We start from the raw sequence: 17,125 nt of genomic DNA, 5'->3' as shown, positions 1-17,125 counted from the left end.
AACACCCCCATTACTAACCCCATAGTGAAAGTTAAAAAAAACACAAACACCCAGAATAAAGTCCTTTAATTGAAATAAACACACAATTCTTTATTGTTCTAAACTAAACCATACTTACCGTCACGCACATTCCAGCTGAAGCCAACGATCTCCTGCAATAAAAATAAAATAATAAACCAACATCATCCTTACCTTTCGATGGTTCCCAGGACAGCTCCAGCTCTGCTACATCGAGATGACAGGCTGGACCGCAGCAGAACGCTGCCATCCAGCCTGTCAACCCGCAGACACTGAGAAGAGCAGGCTTGCTTGCGCTCCTCAGTGTCTCGCTGTGACGGCATCCAGATGAGCCCAGGTCATGTCCAATGAACTCGGCTCACCTCATGCACGTCACTGACAGCGTGGGAAAATTCTCCTGCACTCAGCGCTTCACTGTGGGAGAATTCTCACGCTGAAGCGCTGAGTGCAGGAGAATTTTCCCACGCTGTCAGTGACGTGCATGAGCTGAGTTCATGTCCAATGATCGCAGCTCACCTCATGCACGTCACTTACAGCGTGGGAGAATTCTCACGCTGAAGCGCTGAGTGCAGGAGAATTTTCCCACGCTGTCAGTGACGTGCATGAGGTGAGCTGAGTTCATTGGACTTGAGCTCACCTCATGCACGTCACTGACAGCGTGGGAGAATTCTCCTGCACTCAGCGCTTCAGCGTGAGAATTTTCCCACGCTGTCAGTGACGTGCATGAGGTGAGCCGAGTTCATTGGACATGACCTCGGCTCATCTGGATGCCGTCACAGCGAGACACTGAGGAGCGCAAGCAAGCCTGCTCTTCTCAGTGTCTGCGGGATGACAGGCTGGATGGCAGCGTTCTGCTGCGGTCCAGCCAGTCATCTCGATGTAGCAGAGCTGAAGCTGTCATGGGAACCATGGAAAGGTAAGGATGATGTTAGTTTATTATTTTTCTTTTATTGCAGGAGATCGTTGGCTTCAGCTGGAATGGGCGTGATGGTAAGTATGGTTTAATTTAGAACAATAAAGAATTGTGTGTTTATTTCAATTAAAGGACTTTATTCTGTGTGTTGTGTTTTTTTTAAATACTTTACTAGAAATTCATGGCGGTCATGTCTAATACTGGCGTGACCCCATGAATTTTGGGCTTAGGGCCAGCTGATAATACCAAGCTGGCCCTAACCCCTTTATTACCCAGTGAGCCACCGCACCAGGGCCCTGGATGAGTTGGGTACAGCGCCAGAAGATGGCGCTTCTATGAATGCGCCATTTTCCGGGGTGGCTGCAGACTGCAATTTGCAGCGGGGGGGGGGGCCAGAAAACTTGGGCCTCCCTGCGCTGCAGATTCCAGCCCCCGGCTGCCTAGTTGTACCTGGCTGGACACAAAAATAGGGCGAAGCCCCACGTATTTTTTTTTTAATTATTTCATGAAATTCATGAAATAATTAAGAAAAAAAGGCCTTCCCTATATTGTTGTGTCCGGCCAGGTACAAATAGGCAGCTGGTGGTTGGGGGCAGCCCGTTCCTGCCTGCTGTACCTGGCTGGACACAAATATAGTGCGAAGCCCCACTTCAAGTTTTTTTAATTATTTCAGGAAATTCATGAAATAATTAAGAAAAAAAGGCCTTCCCTATATTGTTGTGTCCGGCCAGGTACAAATAGGCAGCTGGTGGTTGGGGGCAGCCCGTTCCTGCCTGCTGTACCTGGCTGGACACAAATATAGTGTGAAGCCCCACTTCAATTTTTTTAAATTATTTCAGGAAATTCATGAAATAATTAAAAAAAAATTGACGTGGGGCTTCGCACTATATTTGTGTCCAGTCAGGTGCTGCAGGCAGGAACGAGCTGCCCCCAACCACCAGCTGCCTATTTGTACCTGGCCGGACACAACAATATAGGGAAGCCCTTTTTTTTTTTAATTATTTCATGAAATAATTAAAAAAAAATTGACGTGGGGCTTCGCACTATATTTGTGTCCAGCCAGGTACAGCAGGCAGGAATGGGCTGACCCAAACCACCAGCTGCCTATTTGTACCTGGCCGGACACAACAATATAGGGAAGCACTTTTTTTCTTAATTATTTCATGAAATAATTTAAAGAAAATTGACGTGGGGCTTCGCCCTGTTTTTGTGTCCAGCCAGGTACAACTAGGCAGCTGGGGGCTGGAATTTTGGTGAAAATTTTCATTAAATGACAGAATAATATGTGTGAGGGTACCGCAGGAGAGTTCCAAATGTGTGTGGGTAGAATATATAACCCACGGGGGTAAAATTGAAAAAAGTTGAAAAAATTTTTTTTGGACTTAGTTATTTTTCCGGCATTTTATAGACTTTCAGAGAGGGGAAAATGTCAGTGAGCGTTCTGATTTCAGTTCCACAGTGATTTGCCCGATAAGTCCTTGATATTTAGTCGTTTTCAGCCAATTTTCTGACTTTTTGAAAATTTCACTTTTTGGGAAAATATTCTTTAAATGAGGGAATAATATGTGTGAGGGTACCACAGGAGAGTTCCAAATGTGTGTGGGTAGAATATGAGGGGTGATCCAAAAGTAATGATAATCAATACTAAACACAATGAATATAGTCAAAAAATTTTTTTTATTTTTCTACATAGTCTCCTAACAAGTCTATACATTTAGTCCATCTCTTTTCTAAACTTAGAATTCCCTTCGAAAAAAATTCTTGATCTTGACCCTCAAAAAAATCCCCAACAGAGGTTATCACGTCGCTTTTGTCAAATTTCTTGCTCCGGAGGTGTTCCTTGTGCCGAGGAAAGAGAAAGAAGTCACTGGGGGCTAGATCTGGATAATAGGGGGGTGTTCCACCAGTTCAAAGCCCACTTCTTGAATGGTAGCCATGGCAACTGCAACTTTGTGAGCCGGCGCGTTATCTTGGCGAAACAGCACTCCAGCCCGCAGTTTGCCGCACCTTTTCTCCTTGATAGCCTCCCGCAATCTTCTTATTTGTTCTGCGTAGTAGGAGCCTGTAATAGTGGCTCCCTTCTCCAAATAGTCCACCATAATAATTCCTTCAGCGTCCCAAAAAACGGACGCCATAACCTTCCCTGCTGAGCTTGACACTTTGAATTTCTTCGGCGTCGGTTCGTTGGCTCTTTTCCATGTCATCGATTGTTGTTTCGTTTCGGGAACAAAGTGGTGGATCCAGGTCTCATCCATGGTCAAAAAACGTGACAAAAAATTCTCATTGTCTGCTTGGAACTTTTCGAGATTTGCTATTGAAATGTCAACTCGTTTCTTCTTTTGCTCGTCGGTTAACATTTTTTGGCACCCAACGCACTGAGACCTTTCTCATATGCAATTCTTTTGCAAGGATTCTTTGAATACTGCCATATAAGATCCCTGTGACCTCAGCTACATGCCTGATAGTCACTCTTCGATCGGTTAATACAACTTCTTCAACTTTTTTCACGTTTTCTTAATTGAGGGACGTGGATGGGTGTCCTTCACGATGTTCATCTTCCGTCGATGTTCTTCCCAGCTTAAATTCCTTGGCACAGTGTGCAACTGTGGAATATGGAGGAGAAGAGTCCCCCAATGTTTCCACCAAGTCGCTGTGTATGTCTTTGGTAGTCATTTTTTTCAAGCAGAGGTATTTGATGACAGCTCTGAGCTCTTTTTTTTCCATTTTGATGTTCACTCCTCGGCAGTTCCTATTCAAATGAATGTAGCTCCCGTGAATCGTGGCCTATTTAAGTGATTTTTTTTTCCTGGACTAGTGGGTACCTAAAAGAGAAGAAAACATTTTATTTTAATTTCTGTGTGCAATAGAAATAACCAATTATCTTTACTTTTGGATCGCCCCTCTTATATATCCAACGGGGGTAAAATTGAGAAAAGTTTAAAAAAAATTTTTTTCGGACTTAGTCATTTTTCCCGCATTTTTCAGACTTTCAGAGAGGGGAAAATGTCAGTGAGCATTACGATTTCAGTTCCAGAGCGATTCGCCCGATAAGTCCTTGATATTTAGGAGTTTTCAGCCAATTTTCTGACTTTTTGAAAATTTCACTTTTGGTGAAAATATCCATTAAATGAGGGAATAATATGCGTGAGGGTACCGCAGGAGAGTTCCAAATGTGTGTGGGTAGAATATATAACCCACAGGGGTAAAATTGAAAAAAGTTGAAAAAAATTTTTTTTTGGACTTAGTCATTTTTCCGCCATTTTTCAGGCTTTCAGAGAGGGGAAAATGTCGGTGAGCGATCTGATTTCAGTTCAGGAGCAATTGGCCTGATGAGTCCTTGATATTTAATCGTTTTAAGCCAATTTTCTGACTTTTTGAAAATTTCACTTTTTGAGAAAATATTCTTTAAATGAGGGAATAATTTGTGTGAGGGTACCCCAGGAGTGTTCCAAGTGTTTGTGTATAGAATATATATCCAAAGGGGGTAAAATTGAAAAAAGTAAAAAAAAATTTTTTGGGACTTAGTCATTTTTCCGGCATTTTTCAGACTTTGTCAGTGAGCATTCCGATTACAGTTCCAGAGCAATTCGCCTGATAAGTCCTTGATATTGCGTAGTTTTCAGCCAATTTTCTGACTTTTTGAAAATTTCACTTTTTGGTGAAAATATCAATTAAATGAGGGAATAATATGTGTGAGGGTACCCCAGGAGAGTTCCAAATGTGTGTGGGTAGAATATATATCTCACGGGGGTAAAATTTGAAACAGTTGAAAAAAATTTTTTTTGGACTTTTGGAAAATTTCACTTTTTGGTCAAAATATCCTTAAAATGAGGGAGTAATATGTGTGAGGGTACTGTTACAAGCACTAAGGAAAGACAGGAGATCTGTCCCTACAATAGAACTAAGCTGGATCCCTACGATGTAACGGGGAAACTTATCCTGCGATCAGACCCGCTAAAGTCCTCGGCTAGTCTGAACGAAGACCTATAGATGTAAGGGAGGGGATCCCTACAAGAACTAGGGACTGGGAGAAAGATGGACACCTCCTAGCAGAAATTGTAGCAGAAATAGGACAAACAAACAAAATAGAACATAGAGGTCCGAAGACCTAGCAAAACTGACAGAGAAAGGTAACAGAGTACCAAGCTAGCTCAAGATTAGAAATTACAATGAAGTCCAGCAAGGCCAGGAGGGCGGAGCAGGATAAAATAGGCAAAAATGGTCATGTGACCAGCAAACTAGAAAAAACCTAACAGGAGAGTTCTAACAGTACCCCCTCTTCTAAGAGGATCCTCCGGATCCCCTAGGCCCGGGCTTATCAGGAAACCTCCTGTGAAATGCTCTGACAAGTCTGGAAGCAGAAACATCATCCGCCCTCACCCTTGAGTTATCCTCGGGTCCGAAACCCTTCCAAGCGACGAGATACTGCAAACTCCCTCTATACCGTCTAGAATTTAGGATGCGGGAAATTTCATATTCCCCGTCCTCCACCACTGGAGGAACAGTGGCAGAGGCGTCACCATCCCACACATCAGCTCTTTTCAACAGAGAAACATGAAACACCGGATTAATCTTCCAGGAGGTAGGAACCTCCAACCTAACAGCAGATTGGTTAACTATCTGAAGCACCTTAAAGGGCCCTACAAACTTGGGACCCAATTTTTTAGAAGGAATCCTCAATCGCAGATTCTTAGAGGACAACCAAACCATGTCACCAATAGCTAACAAAACCTCTTGCCGTTTCCTATCAAAGTACCTCTTAGATTTTTTGTTAGCCTCCTGAAGATTACCACGCACATCCGTCCAAACTCTCTCCAAATCACCGGAAAAACTCTCCTCCTCAGGCACAGCCGATACCAATTTGGAGAATGACCCAAAAGACGGATGTCTCCCAGAACAACAAAAAAAAGGCGAACACCCAGCAGAAGAGGATGTATGGTTGTTAAGAGCAAATTCAGCACGTGGCAGAAACTCAGACCACCCCTCTTGATTGTCTGCCACAAAACAACGCAAGAACTGCTCAACATCCTGGTTCTTTCTTTCTGTCTGGCCATTAGACTCAGGATGATATCCGGATGAAAACGACAAATGAACTCCCAACCTGTCACAAAAGGCACGCCAAAAACGAGCCACGAACTGAGGTCCCCTATCAGAAACAATGTCAGTAGGAACGCCATGTAGTCTGACAATTTCCTTGACAAAGGCCTTAGCGAGTGTCTTAGCGCAGGGCAGTTTGATGAAGGGAACCAAGTGACACATCTTGCTAAAACGGTCCACGACCACCCAGATGACTGTGAAACCCTCAGAGGGGGGAAGGTCAGTAATAAAGTCCATAGCCAGATGTGTCCAAGGTGCACTAGGAACCTCCAGAGGGCAAAGCAACCCCACAGCAGGAGCATGCGAAGACTTAGATCTAGCACACACAGTACATTGATGCACCCACTTAATGACTTCCTTCTACCATCCAGGCCACCAAAAACTGCGACCCACAAGTCTCTTGGTCTCAGAAATTCCTGGATGACCTGCCAACCGAGACTCATGACACTCAACAAACAAATCTCTCCTAAAGGTCCTAGGCACAAACTCCATGGGGAGTGTTAGATGGGGCATTCTCCTGAGCTTTAAGAATCTCATCCTCCAAAATGGAGTCCAAAGCAGCAATCACAACACCTTCTTGTAAAATGCTCTCCTCCTCCTCCTCAGCACCGACCATGGGAGAAAAGCGGTGAGACAAAGCATCAGCTTTAACATTCTTGGTACCCGGAATGTAAGTAACGGAAAAATTAAACCGCGAGAAAAAAAGTGCCCACCTAGCCTGACGGGCATTCAAGCGCTTGGCAGCATCAAGATAGGTCAGATTTTTATGATCAGTGAAAACCTGAATGGGAAATTCAGCACCTTCCAAGAGATGACGCCAGTGTTCAAATGCGAGTTTGATAGCCAGCAATTCCCGATTACCAATATCGTAATTAAGCTCAGTCTCAGAAAAATTTTTTGAAAAAAAGGCACAGGGATGTACTCCATTCTTGTTTTCCTGAGACAACACCGCACCGACCCCCACAGAAGAAGCATCAACCTCAACCAAAAACAGCTTAGTCACATCAGGCTGCATAAGGATGGGAGCAGAGGAGAACCACTCCTTTAGAAACACAAAAGCTTCAATGGCCTCAGAAGTCCACTGAACCGCATTAGCACCTTTCCTGGTGAGATTGGTCAGTGGTTTGACAATAATAGAAATTTTTTTTATGAATTTTCTGTAATAATTGGCAAAACCCAAAAACCTCTGTATTGATTTCAAACCAATAGGCCTAGGCCATTCCTGCACAGCTTGAACTTTAACTGGATCCATCTCAAAACCTTCACTGGAGATAATGTAGCCCAAAAAACTAATTCTCTGTACAGCGAACTCACAATTCTCTAGCTTAGCAAAAAGCGAATTGTCAATTAATAACTGTAATACCTCACGTACGCTCCGCCAATGAGACTCCAGATCCGGCGAATAAATCAAAATGTCATCCAAATACACAACCACATTATTGCCGATCAAAGGTCTAAGGATATCATGAATAAGATTCTGAAAAAATGCTGGAGCATTGGTAAGACCAAAAGGCATAACCAGATTCTCAAAACAAATTGTATGCCCCCCGGAGATCAATTTTAGAGAACCACTTGGCCCCCACTAACTGGTTAAACAAATCAGGAATCAATGGCAGTGGGTAAGGATTGCGTACAGTAATTTTATTAATCTCACGAAAGTCCAGACAAGGACGTAAACCGCCATCCTTTTTTTTAACAAAAAAAATTCCAACAGCCACAGGAGACTTGGAAGGCCTAATGTGACCGGCGGCCAAGCTTGTCTGTATGTATTCCTCCAAAGCCTTTCTCTCAGGAATAGTAAGATTAAATAAACGACTTTTACGAAGAGTCGCTCCAGGGACAAATTCAATGGTACAATCATAGTCTCTATGGGGAGGCAAAATTTGCGAATCCTTCTCAGAAAAAACTTTCCAAAAATCCTGAATAGGTACAGGTGATTCCCCTTTATCCATAGCAGCAATGCGCCCGTTACAACACGTGTCATAACACTTAGGGCTCCAGGACTTAATTTCATTGGTAGGCCAATCCAGTACAGGATTGTGCAATTTTAACCAGGGTAACCCCAACACTACTGGAGAAGGCAAATTATTCAATACTACCAAATCCAAATTCTCTTGTTGAATACCATTAATAGTGAGAGGAAATTCACAGACCTTGCGAGTAACACTCTTTAAGGGAGAGCCATCGACAGAAACCACAGCAATAGGGGATGACAAAGGTTTGAGTTTTAATTTAAGTTTTTCCAGGAATCCCCCATCAATCACATTCAGAGTAGAACCACAATCCACAAATACCCGAAATTCAATTAATTCTTCCTGAGCAGTGGTAGTAACAGAAAGAAGTACACCCTTAGTATTTAAACAGGCTGTACGAGCATAACTGACGTTTTTTTTTTCTTTGTTCATAAGAAGCACACAGTTCTTAATGAAATGATCAGATTTTCTGCAATAAAAGCACAAACCTTCAGAAAATCTGCGGTCTTTTTCCTGAGAGCGGGGTGACATCGCCCCAATCTCCATCGGCTCACCAATGTCAGTACAGACCCTCTCAAGACTCGGAGCTGACATGGCAAAGGATTTACTCTCATTGACCCTTGCACGCAGTCTCCAGTCCACCCGTATAGCTAATTGCATTGCCTCCTGCAAGTTTCCAGGTGAAGGATAAGCAATCAGCAGATCCTTAACCCTTTCACCTAGCCCCGCAAGAAACGTACTTTTCAAAGATGAATCGTTCCACTCCACCTGAGCAGACCACCGACGGAAGTGAGTACAATAATTTTCCACATTACCTGATCCCTGCCTCAAACGTCTTAATTCAGACTCAGCAGATGAGACACGATCAGGATCATCATACGACAACCCCAAAGCAGAAAAAAAACTATCCACTGATCTAAAGCACGGATCATTAAGTTGGAGAGAAAAGGCCCATCCCTGAGGTTCTTTGCGCAAAAGTGACATTATGAACCCTAAGCGCTGTGATTCATCACCAGAGGATCTGGGTTTTAAACGAAAATACAATAAACAAGCATTTTTAAAGGAAAAAAAATCTTGTTGTTCACCAAAAAATAGATCAGGCAGACGTACGTTTGGCTCTACAAAATGTGCTCCAGGGCAGCTACACACGTGTTGTTGGAGCTTGACCACCTCCAGAGAGAGTCCCTGCAAGCGTTGAGCCAAATCCTGAACCGAAACATTGATGGAAACTGGGGGTCTTTCCTTAGAGAAATTTTTTAGGCTGGACTTACTGTTATGATCTGCTACAAGCACTAAGGAAGACAGGAGATCTGTCCCTACAATAGAACTAAGCTGGATCCCTACGATGTAACGGGGAAAAATATTGAAAAATATTTTTTTTTGGACTGTCATTTTTCCGGCATTTTTCAGACTTTCAGAGAGGGGAAAATGTCAGTGAGCGTTCCGATTTCAGTTACAGAGCAATTCGCCTAATGAGTCCTTGATATTTAGTCGTCTTCAGCCAATTTTCTGTCATTTTGAAAATTTCACTTTTTTTTGAAAAGTTTCTTTAAATGAGGGAATAATATGTGTGAGGGTGCCCCAGGAGACTTCCAAATGTGTGTGGGTAGAATATATATCCCACGGGGGTAAAATTGAAAAAAGTTTAAAAAAGCATTTTTGGGGGACTTAGTCATTTTTCTGGAATTTTTCCGACTTTCAGAGAGGGGAAAATGTCAGTGAGCGTTCCGATTTCAGTTCCAGAGCGATTCGTCCGATAAGTCCTTGATATTTAGTAGCTTTCAGCCAATTTTCAGATTTTTTGAAAATGTCACTTTTTGGTGAAAATATCCATTAAATGAGGGAATAATATGTGTGAGAATACCCCAGGAGAGTTCCAAATGTGTGTGGGTAGAATATATATCCCACGGGGGTAAAATTGCAGAAAGTTGAAAAAAAATTTTTTTTGGAACTTAGTCATTTTTCCACCATTTTTCAGACTTTCAGAGAGGGGAAAATGTCAGTGAGCGTTCCGATTTCAGTTCCAGAGCGATTCGCCCGATAAGTCCTTGATATTTAGTAGTTTTCAGCCAATTTTCTGACTTTTTGAAAGTTTCACTTTTGGTGAAAATATCCATTAAATGAGGGAATAATATGTGTGAGGGTACCCCAGGAGAGTTCCAAATGTGTGTGGGTAGAATATATATTCCACGGAGGTAAAATTGAAAAAAGTTGAAAAAAAAATTTTTGGGGGACTTAGTCATTTTTTTGGAATTTTTCAGAATTTCAGAGAGGGGAAAATGTCAGTGAGCGTTCTGATATCAGTTCAAGAGCGATTCGCCCGATGAGTCCTTGATATTTAGTAGTTTTCAGCCAATTTTCTGACTTTTGGAAAATTTCACTTTTTCGGGAAAATACTCTTTAAATGAGCGAATAATATGTGTGAGGGAACCCCAGGAGAGTTCCAAATGTGTGTGGGTAGAATATATATTCCACGGGGGCAAAATTTGAAAAAGTTGAAAACAATTTTTTTGGGACTTAGTTATTTTTCCGGCATTTTTCAGACTTTCAGAGAGCGGAAAATGTCAGTGAGCGTTCCTATTTCAGTTCTAGAGTGATTCGCCCGATGAGTCCTTGATATTTAGTCATTTTCAGCAAATTTTCTGACCTTTTGTAAATTTCACTTTTTGGTGAAAATATCCATTAAATTAGGGAATAATATGTGTGAGGGTACCCCAGGAAAGTTCCAAATGTGTGTGGGTAGAATATAAATCCCACGGGGGTGGGGGTTAATTTGAAAAAAGTTGAAAACAATTTTTTTTTCGACTTACTCTTTTTTCCGGCATTTTTCAGACTTTCAGAGAGGGGAAAATGTCAGTGAGCGTTCCGATTTCAGTTCCAAAGCGTTTCGCCTGATGAGTCCTTGATATTTATTAATTTTAATCTAATTTTCAGACTTTTTGAAAATTTCACTTTTTGGTGAAAATATCCATTAAATGAGAGAATAATATGTGTGAGGGTACCCCAGGAGAGTTACAAATGTGTGTGGGTAGAATATATATCCCACGGGGATAAATTTGAAAAAAGTTGAAACTTTTTTTTTGCGACTTAGTCATTTTTTCAGCATTTTATAGACTTTCAGAGGGGGGAAAATGTCAATGAGCGTTCCAATTTCAGTTCCAGAGCAATTCGTCTGATGAGTCCTTGATATTTAGTAGTTTTCAGCCATTTTTCTGAGTTTTTGAAAATTTCACTTTTTTTTAAAAATATTCTTTAAATGAGGGAATAATATGTGTGAGGGTACCCCAGGAGAGTTCCAAATGTGTGTGGGTAGAATATATATCCCACGAGGGTAAAATTGAAAAAAAGTTGAAAAAATTTTTTTCTTGGACTTAGTCATTTTTCCGGCATTTTTCAGGCTTTCAGAGAGGGGAAAATGTTGGTGAGCGATCCGATTTCAGTTCAGGATCAATTTGCCTGATGAGTCCTTGGTATTTAGTCGCTTTCAGCCAACTTTCTGACTTTTTGAAAATTTCACTTTTTTTTTTAAATATTCTTTAAATGAGGGAATAATATGTGTGAGTGTTATGCACACGCCCGGACTGACTGGCGTGTGCGGGTGTTGTGGTTCCACTGGACCATGGACCGGAGAGTGCCTGGAGGGGCGTGACTAAGTATCTGCCTGATCCGACCAAGGTGGCACGACGGCATATGACGCCAGTGCACCAGGGAGAAACCGGGCAGAGGGACCAGGTGCTATTCCAGGTCAAACTCCGGACACGGGGGTAGACCCACACTGGAATTACTGGAACAGGCAGGTTAGGCTGGCACAGACTGGTGGATGTAAGCAAACACGGCAGGTATGCAGAGGGGTGGATACAGGCGAGTATGCAGGCAGGGATGTACTGGCCGAAAGGACGGGCTGGAGCACAGAAAGGTTAAGACCCAGTACAGACTGGGTCACAGAACCGCAGATGCGGTAGACAACCACAGCAGAGAGGGAACACCCAAAGCGGTGGGCAAGAACAGAGCAGGACGGGGCTGCAGGAGCAGCGAGCACAAGCAGGGCAGGACGGGGCTGCAGGAGCAGCGAGCACAAGCAGGGCAGGACAGGACTGCCGGAGCAGCGGGCAGAAGCAGGGCAGGACAGGACTGCCGGAGCAGCGGGCAGAAGCAGGGCAGGACAGGACTGCCGGAGCAGCGGGCAGAAGCAGGGCAGGACAGGACTGCCGGAGCAGTGAGCAAAAGGGTAAGAGCGGAGCAAGGCTGCCGGAGCAGTGAGCAAGGAGTCAGAGCAGGACGGACAGGGCTCTGTTCACACGGAACAGACAGGAAGGGAAAGGCAGAGCCAGATACCCACAGGGTACTTGCAGTGAAGTAGCGAGGGGACCACAAACTCACAAACGGGAGTACAGAGACAACCAGCAGGAGTTAGGTACGAGTTCAGACTCTGCAGAAAAAGGAAAGGAACGGACATAGAGGCAAAACAGGTAAAGGATAGGAGAGAGTTCAGACTGGAACTGAGTGTACAGAAGAGACCGACACTGCAGCGGGATACAGGAGTGGGTCTGGGAATACGGCCCCCAGAGAGGCGGGACGAACAGGCAAGGAGCGTGTTCAGACAGGACAGACAAGATACAGGAACGGATCTAGGTAATCGGCCCCTAGAAGGCGGGAGGAACAGGCTAGGAGCGTGTTCAGACAGGCCTGGAAATACAGCCTCCAGGAAAGGCAGCAGGCAAGAGTACACAGACAGGACTCAGTTCAGACACGGGAACTGATACCGCAAGGCAGGAGACATAGACAGGACTCAGTTCAGACACGGGAACAGATACTGCAAGACAGGAGAAATAGACAGGACTCAGTTCAGACAGGAACAGATACCGCAAGGCAGGGACACAAACAGGACTCTGTTCAGACGGGAACAGATACCGCAAGGCACAGACAGGCAGATCTAGGAATACGGCCCCTAGAAGGCGAAAGAACAGGCAAGAAGCGTGTTCACAAGAACAGACCACAGTTCAGACAAAGAACTGGAAAACAGGCAGGAAAAAAGGATAGGACCTGGCATGTCAGAGACAAACAGCCGACTGACAGGACACAATGCTCAGGCGCCATCTTGAGGAAGAAGGTGGTATAAATACCCAAAGATGGACAGCAATAGGCTGAAGGTGCAACAGGGGCGTGTCCACAGCAGGTACAAGAAACAGGAAGTTCAGCGGGCGTCGCCCTATGCAGCCAAAACAGACAAACAGACAGCAAGGAGGGAAGCCAGAGAGACATTCTGGACTGGAGATCAAGTGCGCGCTCTTGCACAGTGGGAGATGGACCACCATGCAAGGACGCCGCCAGGTATGTTACAGTGAGGGTACCCCAGGAGAGTTCCAAATGTGTGTGGTAGAATATATATCTCACGGGGGTAAAATTTGAAAAAGTTGAAAACTATTTTTTTGGGGACTTAGTCATTTTTCCGGCATTTTTCAGACTTTCAGAGACGGGAAAATGTCAGTGAGCGTTCCGATTTCAGTTCCAGAGCGATTCGCCTGATAAGTCCTTGATATTTATTCATTTTAAGCCAATTTTATGACTTTTGAAAATTTCTATATTTGTGAAAATATCCACTAAATGAGGGAATAATATGTGTAAGGGTACCCCAGGAGAGTGCCAAATGTGTTTGGGTAGAATATATATCCCGCGGGGGTAAAATTGAAAAAAGTTAAAAAACATTTTTTGGACTTAGTCATTTTTCCAGAGTTTGTCAGACTTTCAGAGAGGTAAAAATTTCAGTGAGCATTCCAATTTAAGTTCCAGAGGGATTCGCATGATGTGTCCTTGTTTTTAGTCATTTTAAGCCAATTTTCTGACTTTTTGAAAATGTCACTTTTTTGGTGAAAATATTCATAAAATGAGGGAATAATATGTGTGAGGGTACTCCAGGAGAGTTCAAAATGTGTGTGGGTAGAATATATGTCCCTCGGGGGTAAAATTGAAAAAAGCTGAAAAATTTTTTTTGTGGGACTTAGTCATTTTTCCGGCATTTTTCAGACATTCAAAGAGGGGAAAAAGTCAGTGAGCTTTCCGATTTCAGTTCCAGAAAAATTCGCCTGATGAGTTCTTGATATTTAGTCTTTTTCAGCCAATTTTCTGACTTTTTGAAAATTTCCCTTTTTGGTGAAAATATCCATTAAATGAGGGAATAATATGTGTGAGGGTACCCCAGGAGAGTTCCAAATGTGTGTGGGTAGAATATATATCTCACGGGGGTAATATTTGAAAAAGTTGAAAACATTTTTTTTTTGGACTTAGTCATTTTTCCGGCATTTTTCAGATTTTCAGAGAGGGGAAAATGTCAGTGAGCATTCCTATTTCAGTTACAGAGCAATTTGTCTGATGAGTCCTGGATATTTAGTTGTTTTCAGCCAATTTTCTGACTTTTTGAAAATTTCACTTTTTGGTGAAAATATCCATTAAATAAGGGAATAATATGTGTGACGGTACACCAGGAGAGTTCCAAATGTGTGTGGGTAGAATATATATATCCCACGGGGAGGGGTTAAATTGAAAAAAGTTTAAAAAAAAATTTTTTTGGACTTAGTCATTTTTCCGGCATTTTTCAGACTTTCAGAGACGGGAAAATGTCAGTGAGCATTTCGATTTCAGTTCCAGAGGAATTCGCCTGATGAGTCCTGGATATTTAGTCGTTTTCAGCCAATTTTCTGACCTTTTGAAAATTTCACTTTTTGGGAAAAATATTCTTTAAATGAAGGAGTAATATGTGTGAGGGTACCCCAGGAGAGTTCCAAATGTGTGTGGGTAGATTATATATCCCACGGGGGTAAATTTGAAAAAAGTTGAAAAAAATTTTTTTGGAACTTAGTCATTTTTCTGCCATTTTATAGACTTTCAGAGAGGGGAAAATGTCAGTGAGCGTTCCGATTTCAGTTCCAGAAAAATTCGCCTGATGAGTTCTTGATATTTAGTCTTTTTCAGCCAATTTTCTGACTTTTTGAAAATTTCACTTTTTGGTGAAAATATCCAATAAATGAGGGAATAATATGTGTGAGGGTACCCAAGGAGAGTTCCAAATGTGTGTGGGTAGAATATATATATAACGGGGGTAAAATTGAAAAAAGTTAAAAAAAATTTTTTTTGGACTTAGTCGTTTCTCCGGCATTTTTCAGACTTTCAGAGAGGGGAAAATGTTAGTGAGCGTTCCGATTTCAGTTCCAAAGCGTTTCGCCTGATGAGTCCTTGATATTTATTCGTTTTAAGCCAATTTTCTGACTTTTTGAAAATTTCACTTTTTGGTGAAAATATCCATTAAATGAGGGAATAATATGTGTGAGGGAACCCCAGGAGAGTTCCAAATGTGTGTGGGTAGAATATATATCTCACGGGGGTAAAATTTGAAAAAGTTGAAAACATTTTTTTTTTGGACTTAGTCATTTTTCCGGCATTTTTCAGATTTTCAGAGAGGGGAAAATGTCAGTGAGCATTCCTATTTCAGTTACAGAGCAATTTGTCTGATGAGTCCTGGATATTTAGTTGTTTTCAGCCAATTTTCTGACTTTTTGAAAATTTCACGTTTGGTGAAAATATCCATTAAATAAGGGAATAATATGTGTGACGGTACCCCAGGAGAGTTCCAAATGTGTGTGGGTAGAATATATATATCCCACGGGGGGGTTAAATTGAAAAAAGTTTAAAAAAAAATTTTTTTGGACTTAGTCATTTTTCCGGCATTTTTCAGACTTTCAGAAACGGGAAAATGTCAGTGAGCGTTTCGATTTCAGTTCCAGAGGAATTCGCCTGATGAGTCCTGGATATTTAGTCGTTTTCAGCCAATTTTCTGACCTTTTGAAAATTTCACTTTTTGGGAAAAATATTCTTTAAATGAAGGAATAATATGCGTGAGGGTACCCCAGGAGAGTTCCAAATGTGTGTGGGTAGAATATATATCCCACGAGGGTAAAATTTGAAAAAGTTGAAAAATATTTTTTTTTGGACTGTCATTTTTCCAGCATTTTTCAGACTTTCAGAGAGGGGAAAATGTCAGTGAGCATTCCGATTTCAGTTCCAGAGCAATTCGCCTGATGAGTCCTGGATATTTGGTCGTTTTCAGCCAATTTTCTGACGTTTTGAAAATTTCACTTTTTTTGTGAAAATATCCATTAAATGAGGGAATGATATGTGTGAGGGTACCTCAGGAGAGATCCAAATGTGTGTGGGTAGAATATATATCCCACATGGGGGGGGTTAAATTGAAAAAAGTTGAAAAAAATTTTTTTTTTCGACTTTCTCATTTTTCCGGCGTTTTTCAGACTTTCAGAGAGGGGAAAATGTCAGTGAGTGTTCCGATTTCAGTTCCAAAGCGTTACGCCTGATGCGTCCTTGATAGTTATTCATTTTAAGCCAATTTTCTGACTTTTTGAAAATTTCACTTTTTCGTAAAAATATCCATTAAATGAGGGAATAATATGTGTGAGGGTACCCCAGGAGAGTTACAAATGTGTGTGGGTAGAATATATATATATATATATATAACGGAGGTAAAATTGAAAAGAGTTGAAAAAAATTTTTTTGGGCACTTAGTCATTTTTCCGTCATTTTTCAGACTTTCAGAGAGCGGAAAATGTCAGTGAGTGTTCCGATTTAAGTTCCAGAGCAATTTGTCTGATCAGTCCTTGATATTTAGTCGTTTAAAGCCAACTTTATGACTTTTGAAAATTTCAATTTTTGTGAAAATATCCACTAAATGAGGGAATAATATGTGTAAGGGTACCCCAGGAGAGTGCCAAATGCGTTTGGGTAGAATATATATCCCACGAGGGTAAAATTTAAAAAAGTAAAAAAAAAATTTTTGGACTTAGTAATTTTTTCGTAGTTTGTCAGACTTTCAGAGAGGTAAAAATTTCAATGAGCATTCCGATTTAAGTTCCAGAGCGATTCGCATGATGTGTCCTTGATACTTAGTCGTTTTAAGCCAATTTTCTGACTTTTTGAAAATTTCGCTTTTTTTGTGAAAATATCCACTAAATGAGGGAATAATATGTGTGAGGGTACCCCAGGAGAGTTCCTATTGTGTGTGGGTAGAATATGTATATAACGGGGGTAAAATTGAAAAAAGATGAAAAAAATTTTTGGG

Source organism: Phyllobates terribilis, unplaced genomic scaffold (assembly GCF_046119375.1).
Source record: "Phyllobates terribilis strain yellow unplaced genomic scaffold, ASM4611937v1 Scaffold_5__5_contigs__length_657084704, whole genome shotgun sequence".
Classification (NCBI taxonomy): domain Eukaryota; kingdom Metazoa; phylum Chordata; class Amphibia; order Anura; family Dendrobatidae; genus Phyllobates; species Phyllobates terribilis.
Note: the sequence above shows the minus strand (reverse complement) of the source record.